Genomic DNA, 12,736 nt, shown 5'->3' with positions numbered 1-12,736 from the left:
GTCCTCCACCCCTAGGCTACATTGTCTCAATCCCTTTGATCAAAAAGTACTTTTTCTTCTCAATTGGAGAAGTCCTTAACTCAATCATCAAAATATAAAGGTCAGTGTTCTCCACCCCTAGGCCACAGTGAGTCATGATTATATCAGTTTGCATTAAATACCCAAGGGGAGGTCTTTTCATCTTGACTTGAGGCTGGCTCTCAGCTTCCATGGTTCCTCTTCCATGGTTCCAGCACCTGCCCAAATCTATCCAACTGTCACCTGGGGTCAAAGGCAGGAAGCTCCAGTTCCTTGTCTAGCTGAGTTTTTTGTCCATTTCCTTGTCCAGCTCCCATTCTATATTTTAGCTCACAATATCCAGTCTGCCTTAAGTCCTCCACAGTTCCTGTTTCTGGGAAGACAAAGCTTAACAAAGCCACAATAATATTCATATACATTGCCAGCACCATCATCAATTCACTATCTGCCTGTGAAATCAACTCAAACCCACCAACAAGGTATAAGAAATCAACATAAATCATCAGTATAGTCCCTGGACCTATGAAATCATCAGCAAGACCCTCCTCCAGGATTTCTGTAAACACATAACAAAAAAATCCTGTTTCAGGGCTTCTGAACCAGCAGCAAGATCCCAGGGCTTCTATATCCTCTATTAGCAAACGAATCTGACAAAGTAACATCAAAACAGATAAATAAAGTACCAACACCATAGCCATGCCTCCTCCCAGTTCTCCTCTCTTCTCATTTCTCAGTTCTTCTTAATTCTCAGTTCAATCTTCAGTTCTCATTTCTCTTCTCAGTTCTCAGTTCTTTTCTCTCTCTCCAATATTAGCAGCCCAACCTCCAGATACTCATTCCCAGAAGTTCTCAGTTTGGACTTTTCTTTATATATGGTATTAGCTCCTCCCTGTTCTGCCTCCTCCTGTTATATTAACAAGTCCATCCCACTGTGGGATTCACAAATTTTAGGTTTTAATACTTGACACAATTATGAACTTGAAACTAAGAGCTAAGTACCTGTTAGCTTGCCAATACAAGGGGCAGGGAAGATATTCAAATTCCCATTACCATTGCAATGACCCAGGTCCTCTGCCTCCATGACGCACTTGTCCTTATGGCTAAATCTTGGTGTTATTGATGCCATTTTTGAACTAGGCTTGCTTATTTTATATTGGCATGCTAGATGAGCCATAGCGGTTGTTCTTTTCCACGTGAAAGTCAAAAGTCATCTATAAAGGTAGCTTTATATGCATAGCATTATTTTTGATGGGGAAACAATCAGGTTAAGTGATTTGCCTAGGATCACAAACCTAGTAAAGGTCAAGGGTCTGAGGTCCTCATGACTCCAGGGCTGGTGTTCTATCCACTGTGCCATCTAGCTGCCTCTTATGCTTAACCTTCTTTACCAAGCACTTAACACATTTTATCATCTGAGTCTCACAACAGCTATATGAGGTAGGTAGGAAAGAAGTTGTCAGGGGCGGCCAGGTGGCTCAGCGAGTAAGAGCACTGGCTCTAGTGTCAGGGGTAACCTGGGGATAAAATCTGGGCTCAGATACTTAGCACCACACCCAGAAATAACTGGCCGTGTAACCTTGAACAAGTTACTTAACCCCAATTGCTTTAAAAAAAAAAGTTGTCACCATTTTACTTGTGAAGACAAGTATTTGATTCCTCATCAATATGTAGAAACTTCCCTTTAGCTTGGTTTGTCCCTTCCTCTTGACCTGCTTAGTGACTGAGTTGATTCCAAGATGATAAGCACATGAGTGGAGCCTTCAAAGAAAGGGAATAGTATGATAGAACGAAGGTGTATCAGGGTCAATGGAAGGTGTTATTTTTTTCTTTCCTAAGATAAAGAAGACAGCAAAATATTTGTAGGAATCAGTAGAGACAGAGAGATTAAAGATGCATGAGTAAAAGAAAATTATCACAAGAGTAAGGTCATAGGCAAAAACTAGAGGAGATGGGCTCAAAGGTGCAGGTGAAGTAGTTAGCCTTGGCAAGAAGTGAGGAAGAAGGCACCTCTTCCTCTGAGACTGGAGCAAAGGAGAAGACGGGTGAAGATGACGAGAAGATTATCAGATTAGAGTAGGCAAACTGAAGTACTTATCAGGTGTCTACTTCTCAGTAAGGTAGGAAGTAGATTATCTGCACACACTAAGGGAAGAGGAGTATTAAGTGGGAGTTTTGAGGAAGGAAGAAATTTGTAAAAGCTACTCTGGGGAATGTGAAAGTCAGTAGGGATAGAGACTAAACCCATGATTTCATTGTTGAGGAAACTCTCTCCCAATCCTGGTAGGGCCTTCTCTGCTTCCTAGAGCATTCAAAAATTAAGTAACTTACTCAGGGTCACATAGTCAGGTGTGTATCAGAGGTGGAATAATTGAAGAATTAATGGAAGATAGAAAAAAAGATTACCACATAATCCAATTGTTAAAGAAACAACTTTGTGCAGCAGAAAGAGTACTGGGTTTAGAGTCAGAGGACCTGGATTCAAATCCCAGCTCTGCCATTTACTACTCATGTGACAGTGGACAAATCCCTTAATCTCTCTTTGTCCTCAATTTCCTGTGAATGGAATGGGCATTGCCTCAGTCAAGCTGGGACCTGTTAAAGACCTTAGCTTTAAAAGGCCACAGTCTCCCACTGCATCTGGGGCCATCTCCAGTTGTCCTGATCTATATCTTGCCACTGGATCCAGATGGCTCCCGAGGAGAAGGTTGGTGACCTTGAACAGCCTTCCCTCACTTAAATCCCATTCACTTGTATGTCATATCACCTTCCTGAAGTCATGGTCCTCTTCAAGAATGAAGGACAAACAACAATGACACCCTCAGTTTCCTGTAAAATGGAGTTGGTAAATGAGCTCTATGGTTACTTTCTGCTCTAAATTTAAGATCTATGAGAGTAGAGAGTATAAATTTGTAGTAGAGCTAATCAGTATAATTTCTTATGTATTTTTTGTTGCTTATTCATTCCCTTCTCAATAGACAAATAGACAGCACCTAGCATAGTGCTAAATATATAGTAGTAATGAAATAAAAATTTGTGGAATGAATTTTGTCCTTTGTTTTTGAAGAGGACCAAAGATATCACAGGTGATATATTTACTTGGATTTAGGTGAGGCAGTATTTTGCAAAGTCTTCAGCTTTCCTCTCTCTTCCTGAGTCATCAAAGTCCAGTGGCAGGACAAAAGTCAGGACAACTGGCAGTGGCCTGGGATGCAGTGGATGACCTTGACTTATTCAATGTCTGATCAAGCACTAAATATTCTACAATGCTGGAACAATTTGTTCTCATTCAGGAAAATCTTCATATACTTGGGTAGACATTCCCCTAATTCACTAACAGGTTTAAGGTCTCTGGGTTATCCTCAACCTGGTTTAGCCCAACTGCTGAGATGGTTTTACTGGGATATAGATGCTGTGTGCGGTATAACTTCTTGTAGCCACAGGTGGGAGGTGGTTAAATCAGGTGAACACCAAAGGTGAATGAGCAGCCCTGAAAAGGGCTTGGCAAACCCTCACACCAAAAGTGCCAGTCCTACTGAAAAAAAGCAAAGTATGATGTGGATTGTATCCTAACTTTGATGGGAGGTGTCCCATTCCAGAAGACCTAGGGGGTTCTGTTAATCATCCATTATTACATAAATTTGATATAGAATTATAATTGGGGTGCTTATATGCCAGTAAAAATTGAAGAAGGAAGATTCACTAGCAAGGACTGAATCAAGCAATTAAGGAAACTCTGTTTCCATTTTGTTCTGGGATCCATTTCCATCTTTCCCTCTTTTGATCTGGGCTGTTTTTTTTTTTTAAAGCAATTGGGGTTAAGTAACTTGCTCAAGGTTACAAGGTCAGGTGTTTCTGGGTGGGTGCTAAGCGTCTGAGTCTGGATTCGATCTCAGGTCATCCCGACTCTGGGGCTGGTGCTCTTACTCACTGTGCTACCTGGCCGCCCCTATCTGGGCTGTTTTCTTAGCTAACCTCCAACATGAGTCTTGAATGTTGATGAGATAATGCTTAGTCCAATCCCAAGCATTTCCTTTTGCATAATTAACCTGGCACAATACCAGTCCCCTTACTATCCTGGTTTTCCTGATGACTAAGCAGAAGGTCTAACTTGGCCAGAACCACCAAAACTTTGTTTTTTGATTTGGTTTGGGGCAATACAACATCTTTCCCTTTCTGGTTAAGGTATAGCTGTGGAATCACTGGGGGGTGGGGGTGGGGGAGAATGCTGAGTGGCATTTGGAGCTGAGGGCAATTAGGGATAGCTCATAAAAAAGGAGTTAGGCAAATGTTCAGGACACCCCTGAAGGAAGCTCAGTCTAGCTGTTCTCAGATGATTGAGGGAGAATCAGAAATCCTGGTCTCTTTCCAGTGTTACTCTGAAACATTCCCATCCCATGTATCCATTCATTCCGTGTGTCATCTTCTTCCTCTAGCTCTCCTGGACCATTCCCAACTGATCAAGAGCTTTGTTTTAATTTATATTCTGGCTGCTCTCATTTCTTTCTTCCTTCCCTCTTCTCTCCATCCTGTAGTATAAGATTTTGCTGCTGAATATAACTTACACCATCACCCTTCCCCCTGAAGTTTAACAGTGTTTGAATCAACCCCTAAATTTTAAAATGAGGAAAAAATCCTATGACCATGCCAAGACTTTCCAATACTTGTCTACATGTATTTTGATATTGCGTTTCAAACCATTTCGCTGACTCCTTTCTTCAAGATGGATTTTTATTAAGATCTTTTGTTTTTATAATACCTAGATTTCCTGTGTCCCTCCTTCTCCCTCCCCTTTGTCATTTCTTATGACAAAGATTAAAAAAGAAAAATGGACAAAGAAAAAAATTCAGAAAAACTGACTACTACATAAAAAATTAATCTGTCATCATGTGTAATGTTGCATTGTAGTCCTATGAACTGTTCCCACCACCCATCACTACCATCATCACATCTACAAGGAGTTCAGCAACTCATTTCTTAGGCAAAACTTTCCCTTAAAAAAAAGATTTCATTTCTCTCTACTTGATTTTAGACATACTAGTAGAAGTCCCATTTTTAAATCTGCTTTAAGGCTTCATTTAGGGGGGATTTTGAACCTCTACTGCATAGAAAGAAAATCAGGTAGCAGCTGGTTTGTTTGAAGTCTGTGGTGATTCCTGCTGGCAATGCAAAGCTTCCTGAATTCACGGGGGACTTAGAAGGCACTGGGATGGCAGAGATTGTTGTGGCAGAAACAACTGGAAAGTGTCCTGAGATTGAAACTCAGACATATTAACATCAGCCTGATGGACACTAATGACTCAAACTTTAAAATGCCAGAGGCTCCAACTGCCAGCTAAAACAAAGAAAAAACACGTTCTCCATCTCCAAAGACCTTAGATCTTTCCAAACTTCCTGGGCAAATTCAGCCATAATGTATTTCTGTAGTGATGCTGGGCAGCTCATTTATGCCGCTGGGGGAATCATTGCCTGGAGCCGCTGCAGGCAGAAATCAGTATAGCTAAATAAAACAGCAGCTGAAAAACCTTTGAGAGGTTAAGCTAGTAATGATGCATCCAATAATGCAATGCAATCAAACCTAAACCATTTCCAAGCAGGAGGCGGATCTTAGGGGCCCTGGGTAATGGCACCATCATTTTTTTTCTCTGGATATATGGAAGGGGACAAACAACTCAACCAATTGGTTTCCAAACAAGTTTTGTAATTTTCCATTGACAGACAATTAGAAAGAATTTTCAGTCTGGATAAATAATGTTGCCCCAGCATGGACATTTTTACAAAATGAATAAAGGGTTGGAGGGAGAGCAATAGCCTACTGGCAGCTTTTATAAAGGGGAATTCTTTTAGAAAGCTATTCTAAGCTTCAGGTATAGAATGTTCTTAGGCCAATTTGTCAGCAGTAAATGAGGAATAGGTTTTAAATCAAGCAGATCAAAAATATGATATAACAATAACATAGAACAACAATAACAAAAATTTTGATGTTCCCTAAAAAGGAAGTATCTTGTAAAATATCCAAAATAGCAAAAATAGTAAGGGAACTTCACCATTTCAGACTTTATTGAATCTTAAACTTGAAAATTTCCTCTAAAGTGGTATTTTAAGCCCGGCACAAACTAATTTCTATAGTGCATCTAATTTGCTGCTCCCTATGTTAATTAATAATTAAACTGAGCACCTACAGTGTGTCCAGCATTGAGTTAGATGCTGGGGGAAGGTGGGGAGAAGACAGAAGAATCAGTGACATGGGCCTTAACCTTGGGCACAAAAGTGGGATAAATATAGATGAGATAATTAGAGGAACTACTAAGTGCCAATTAGGTGTAGTCAGGAAAGATTTCATGGAGGAAAAATGTGATCTGGGTTTGGAGGAATGTGTAAACTTTTGGCAAGGTGAAGAAAAGTTATGGAATTCCAGGTGGGGTAAGTAAACAAAGATCTGAATGGGAATGTTGTTTTATGTTGTTGTTTGTCCTTTGTTCTCAGAGGAGTATGACATCAGGGAAGTGATTCCATGACAAGTAAGTGAATTGGATTTAGGTGAGGGAGGGCTGTGCAAAATCACCAGTCCCACCTTCTCCTCTGGAACCATCTGAGCTCACTGGCCACATTTAGATCAGGATGATTGGAGATGGCCAGGATGCAGTGGGGGATCGTGGCCTTTACAAGCTAAGGTCTTTAATAGGTCTCAGTTTGACTGAGGCAATTCCCATTCAGTGAGAAAGGCTTCATAATAATTGAGGCAGAGAATGGCTTCTTTACCTAGTCAAAAAAAAAAAATTAAATTAAAAAAATTGATCTGGGAGGGGAAGACCTTCAGATTTTCTGGTCAAAATCACATCATCATATACTTAAACAATGTTTAATCTTGTTCAAGTCACATTTCAAATCTTTTTCTCATTGTATAGGAAAATAGGTTGTCAGATGGGTATAATTCTCTTTTTTTTTTGGAGGGCAATTGGGGTTAGGTGACTTGCCCAAGGTCATACAGCTAGTTTTTGTGTTGTGTCTGAGGCTGGATTTGAACTCAGGTACTCCTGGCTCCAGGGCCAGTGCTCTATTCGCTGTACCACCTAGCTGCCCTTCTGGGTATACTTCTTAACCTTTGCCTTGTCTATTTTCTCATTGTCATTAATCCATAAGATTTGGTCATCCCCATTTTTGTCTTCAGGACTCTGGTTGAAACACTGAGGATTGTCAGTATTGAATGAGAGATGGGTTAATGTTAATTTTTTTAAAATGTAGTGTGGCTTTAAATACAATTTCAAGGTAGATGAAGATAGATATTAGAACTATTAGAATATAGTAGAAGACATATCAGAAAAATGTTGATATGCCAATAATGTATGAACCAAATGAATAAGTAGAGATTGTAGAGACACTGAACTAGAAGCTGATGGCCAAACTGATTTGATCCCCTCTATTTACTTTCATATTTAATTTTCAGTTACATTTATTTGTATTCACTATTTCCCCTACTAGAATATAAACTCTTTTAAGGCAGGGGTCAGCACAACCATCAAGAATGGCAGTGAAATGGGTGGCTAGGTGGTGCAGTGAATAGAGCACTGGACTTGCAAGTACCTGAGTTCAAATCTGGCCTCAGACACAACACAAAAACTAGCCATGTGACCTTGGGCAAGTCACTTAACCCCAATTGCCTTCCAAAAAGAAAAAAAATGGCAGTGAAATTGAGAAAGGGGAAGGACACTGTGCTAAACCATTTATAAATATTATCTCCTTGATCCTCACAAGTCTAAGAGGTAGATGCACCAGACAGAAGTTAAGTGACTTGCCCAAGGTCACACAGCTGAAAAGGGCCTAAGATCACATGTGAACTCAGGTCTTTCAGACTTTAAGCTCTATCCCCTACCCCACCTAACAGAACTGAGTCAGCACTACCACAAGAACAGCCCACAGTTTCATTGAGTATTCTTACTGGACATTTGCTAATAATGAATAATTCCGGATTTAAGGATGAGGAAGAGCAGAATCTACTACTGATTACAAAATTTAGGTCAATTTTATGGAGTCTTGGGGTATTCATTTGCTTTCACAGAGTAATTCAGGTCCAGTTAAGTATTTTGTTGTTCAGTCATTTTTTTTCAGTGTCCGAATCTTCATGACCTTATTTGGGGTTTTCTTGGCAGAGTTACTGAAGTGTTTTGCCATTTCCTTCTCCTGCTCATTTTACAGATGAGAAAACTGAGGCAAACAGGATTAAGTGACTTGCCCAAGGTCACACAGCTAGTAAGTGTCTGAAACCAGATTTGAACTCAGGAATATGAGTCCTCCTGACTCTAGGACCCACACTATCCTCTACACCACCTAGCTGCCCCTCATAACAAATACTTTCTCAATATATAGCTATGTGATAAATGTTATCTCTGCATAGCTAAAAAGTGAAAACAAAGTTCAACATAAAACAGTGGGGTTTATTGACAACTGTAGGGTAGCCAGTGGGATCTAGGATTGCTACAAAGTACAGAGGATATGAAAGCTGCCAAGAGTCCTTCCCCCAGGTATTTCTAGACTTTCACCTAGTTCTTCACGCTTCACTGGAACTATAGATTTTCTGGCATTATACCTGCTGTCAATATGATACATGTACCAGTGTCCACGTTACAGCAATCAGGACCATCCTGTAGCAATGATGGAATTTGAGGCTGATTTCCTTTTGGTCACATAGAGAAAAGAGTCTATCTCTGATGAAACTTTCTAACAAAGTTTCATTTCAAGATTAGCCTAGAAAGTCTGGAATTGCTGATTGGCTAGTTATTTGTGACTGAGCTGCTGGATGGTCTTTTCTGAACTCATAATTGATTTTTCAGGCAAATGGCCTTGGCACACAGTCAATAGTCTCAGTGGCTTCAGAAACAAATAGTTGTTATCAGAGGTGGGAGGGTGGAGGAAGGCCTAAAATGGTTTTTAAACTTTTTCTCTTGGTTGCAACTTTGGAAGTTTAGCTAAGAGTCTTCGATTTCACTGATGAAATTTTAGTTTGTCACGATTTCGCAGTGCTGAGCTTAGGAATGAACCATAGCACCATATATATATTTCTAGAAGATGGGTAGAGGGACCAGAAACCAAGGTAGAAAAGAGTTAATTAGGAGGAAGTTAGGAAATGGGAGAACTGGAAGAATAGAAGACTATGAGAAAGGCATTTTAGAGTTCAACATACAGAAGGTAAAGGGGTTCTAAGAAATGATGAGCTACAAGCTTTGGTCAAATTGGGACATAGCTAAAGTGGAAACTGGGGAGGAAGTCATTGAAGTTGAAATTGAAGAATATGAGGTCAGTTAAACATGGATCTTGGTGTCACCTATGGCAAAGGTCATAATCGGGTAGGGGTTGAATCAGGTGATTCCTAAGGTCCTTTTAAAATTCTAAGGATAAGTATAATGGTTATGATGGCAAAACAAATGAAAGGAAATCATATATGCAAGAGTTTAAAATATAAATAATATAATAATTACTACCAATTAACATTTAAAGAAAGCATACACTTAAAGCATTATACCTCAAATAACTGGAGATCTTACCTATATTCAAAACATATCTTTGGGACTTATTACAACACATTTTTTAAAATGTATCTTTGCAAAGTTTATGTAGAACAAGTTAAAATTGTTCTCCAAAAAATAAACTGAAATTGTAGAAGAGTGATTGGGTTGAGTTATTTAAAATTATATTACAATGGGATAAGTGGTTTTTATCTGCATGGGGAACTCCTTCCACTTAGAGTAGAAAAGTCATGTATAAGTGACTAAAGATGCATTATGACAGCTAGGTGGCAGTATGGCAGCTAGGGAATAGAATGCCAGGTCTAGAGTCCAGAAGAATCATCTTCCTGAGTTCAAATATGGCCTTAGACACTTAGCTATGTGACCCTGGGCAAATCACTTAACTCTGTTTGCCTCAGTTTCCTCATCTGTAAAATGAGCTGGAGAAGAAAATGGCAAACCACTCCTGGATCTGTGCCAAGAAAACCCCAAATAAGGTCACAAAGACATGACTGAAATAATACAGCAACAAGAGACAGTATAATGTAGAGATGGTATTGAGGTATTAAAATGTTAACAATATAAACTTACTCTTAAACGACTTCAAATTTGTTTATTTTTAAAAGAAAGAATTCTTTTATTTTTATATTAATATAGAAGCTTTGATGGAAAGTTCACCATGTCATTGTCTGCAGACCAGAGATAATCGGAATAAAAATTCACTTTACTCAATTCACTCAACAAGGACTTCTTAGTGTTTCAGAGATGGAAGAATTATCTGATTGCTATAATCCCTTATTTTTCAATTGAGGAAAAGTGAAGTGAGTTGTCAGTTTCCAGAAAAGTGAAATGAAGTCTAATATTGCAAAGGAATTAGTAGCAAAGCTGAGATTAGAATCCAGTGCTCCCAAGTCATAGGGCAGTACCTTTTTTTGCTGTGCTATGCTATGTACGTTAAACATCTTTCTAGATCCTTTAAAAAATGTTTTTCATTAGATACAAACCAACAGGGAAGTTAATGATGGCCTGTAATTTTGAAATATAAGAAACACATCACACATTCTAGAAATTAAACATGGTCACACTGTGAATACTTATTAAAATTTATTTTTGGCCATTACAAAGAATATAACCATTTTCTTTCTATGTCAGAGTGGCTGCTTGTGCTACATACTGAAATGCCAATTATGTGCAACTGCTACTCAATCGATTTATCCAGACATTATCTGCCCTATGGGAAACACTTAAACTTCCAGTGTTCACACACTGAAACATTGGGAAAACATCAGGACCAAGCTCCCATTTCTGGCACTTATTTTCTTTTATTAAATGACTATGCTATCATCTTATAAATTTGCAAGCTTATGGAAAAAAATTTACTTATTTAATAGACATTACTGTAGGGTGTCACAATAATGAGCATATTAAAAAATATTAACTCTCCTTTTGTTATAAGAATCATGGGGATATGTGTACAAATTTTTAAAAATAAAGAATCTAAAGAGCCTAAATAATATAATTCTAAATAACTTGCAATTACATAAATGAAATGGAACAAGGCACTAATTCATCAAACAGGCTTCCTCCATAATCTCAAGACAGACATTCAATTCAGTGTTTAAAATCTATTAAAGCTTTGGTGCAAAACAGAAAGAAAGCAGGATGTTGACACCTAAGACAATTCTTCCCCTTGTTCCTGTGGTTTTGGTAGGGAGGGCACAAAGGAAAGTTCAAGGAGAATATGGAAAAGCAAAAAATAGTTGTGGTATCTCATCTCTAATCTTTGATTTTCTGGGATGGGACATGACTTGTTCTTAGGTAAAAGGGGGAATTCTTTTGGAAAACTGAAGTAAGATTAATTTCCATTGAATTTCTTGAACAGTGTGCTGGAGGTCTTTCACTTAGTATTTTGAAGTTAAAAATAAATCTCTGATGATCTTGATAAACTTCTGATTTAAAAGAGAATATCCTTTGTGTAAGATAATGACAGCTATCTGGCTCAGAATAAAGGCAAAAATCTTTTCTGTAAAGTGTTAGTAATGACAACATAAGCTAATTGGGATGTTTGGATTGGTCTTAGATAGAAAGATAAATTGTCTTTACGGTATTGGCCCTCAGAGACACAGGGAATCTCAGAAGTATTAGATACAAAAACCACAGAGAGCGATTTTGCCCTCTTGAGAGCAGATGATTGGTCCTTTTACTTTAGCCTTTAAAAAACACAGAGTGAGATTACAAGACGGGTGAAACCCCAATCTCCTCATTTTCCCAACCTTTAAAATAAAAAGACAATTTTGGGGGCAGTCAAAAAATCAAATGGCAGAAAGGAAGAATGTTTACTACTAAAATGTACTCTCTGACCTTGACCCTGAGGGTGCAAGGAAGTGTAATCCCTGGCTCCAGGTTTCACTATTCTGGATTCTCAATTTGTCTGTCAATTATTGGCATCCAGTGTAGAGACACTCAAAAAAGATAACTCCACAAACCTCTACTCATTGTGAGCAAATTCAACAGTAAACAAAAGTAAGTGCCACAATGACATTATTGAGTAACACAAATATCTTCATCATTGGTCAAAGCTTTGTGAGAATCTAGTAACCATTTATGGCCTCCAAGAGTTCAAGAAGAATGTGGAGAATTTAGAGGGGGAGTCCAAAGAGATCCACAGAGGAGATTTTGGAAGGATGGAAACTGGGAACAAGCCTAAGGAGAACTCCAATTATCTATCCCAGAAAAAAATGTAGAGGTATCCTAAAGTGATAGATTTTTATAGGGTTTTGATTCTAAGTAAAATCTGATCAATGGGATTGAAAATATAAAGAATTAAAAGAGAGAACTAACTCATTTCACATTTACCCAAAGGGATTTTCCAAGCTGAAGTTTATCATGTGTTAGATGGCAGCACCTACTGGCAAAGTGTGATATTGTAGTCCAAGTATATGGGACCAAGGGTTTTCTAAGTTTTGAAGTTACAAAATTTTAATATATATTTTCTAAATTGTAGAATTTTCATCAAATGCTAAGTTGTGATGATAACATAAGATAAATGATAATAAAACACATTATCTTCTTAGGCAGGGATCCATGATAAAGGCTATATCATAGTATGAATTAATACTTCAGTGAATTAAAACTTTGTAAATGTAGGCTCTCTCTCTCTCTCTCTCTCTTTCTCTCTCTCTCTCTCTCTCTCTCTCTCTCTCTCTCTCTCTCTCTCT

This window comes from Petaurus breviceps, unplaced genomic scaffold (assembly GCF_028583685.1).
Source record: "Petaurus breviceps papuanus isolate PSGF00001 unplaced genomic scaffold, PetGlider_PUasm1.0 90842, whole genome shotgun sequence".
Lineage (NCBI taxonomy): Eukaryota > Metazoa > Chordata > Mammalia > Diprotodontia > Petauridae > Petaurus > Petaurus breviceps.
This window is presented reverse-complemented; position numbering follows the sequence as displayed.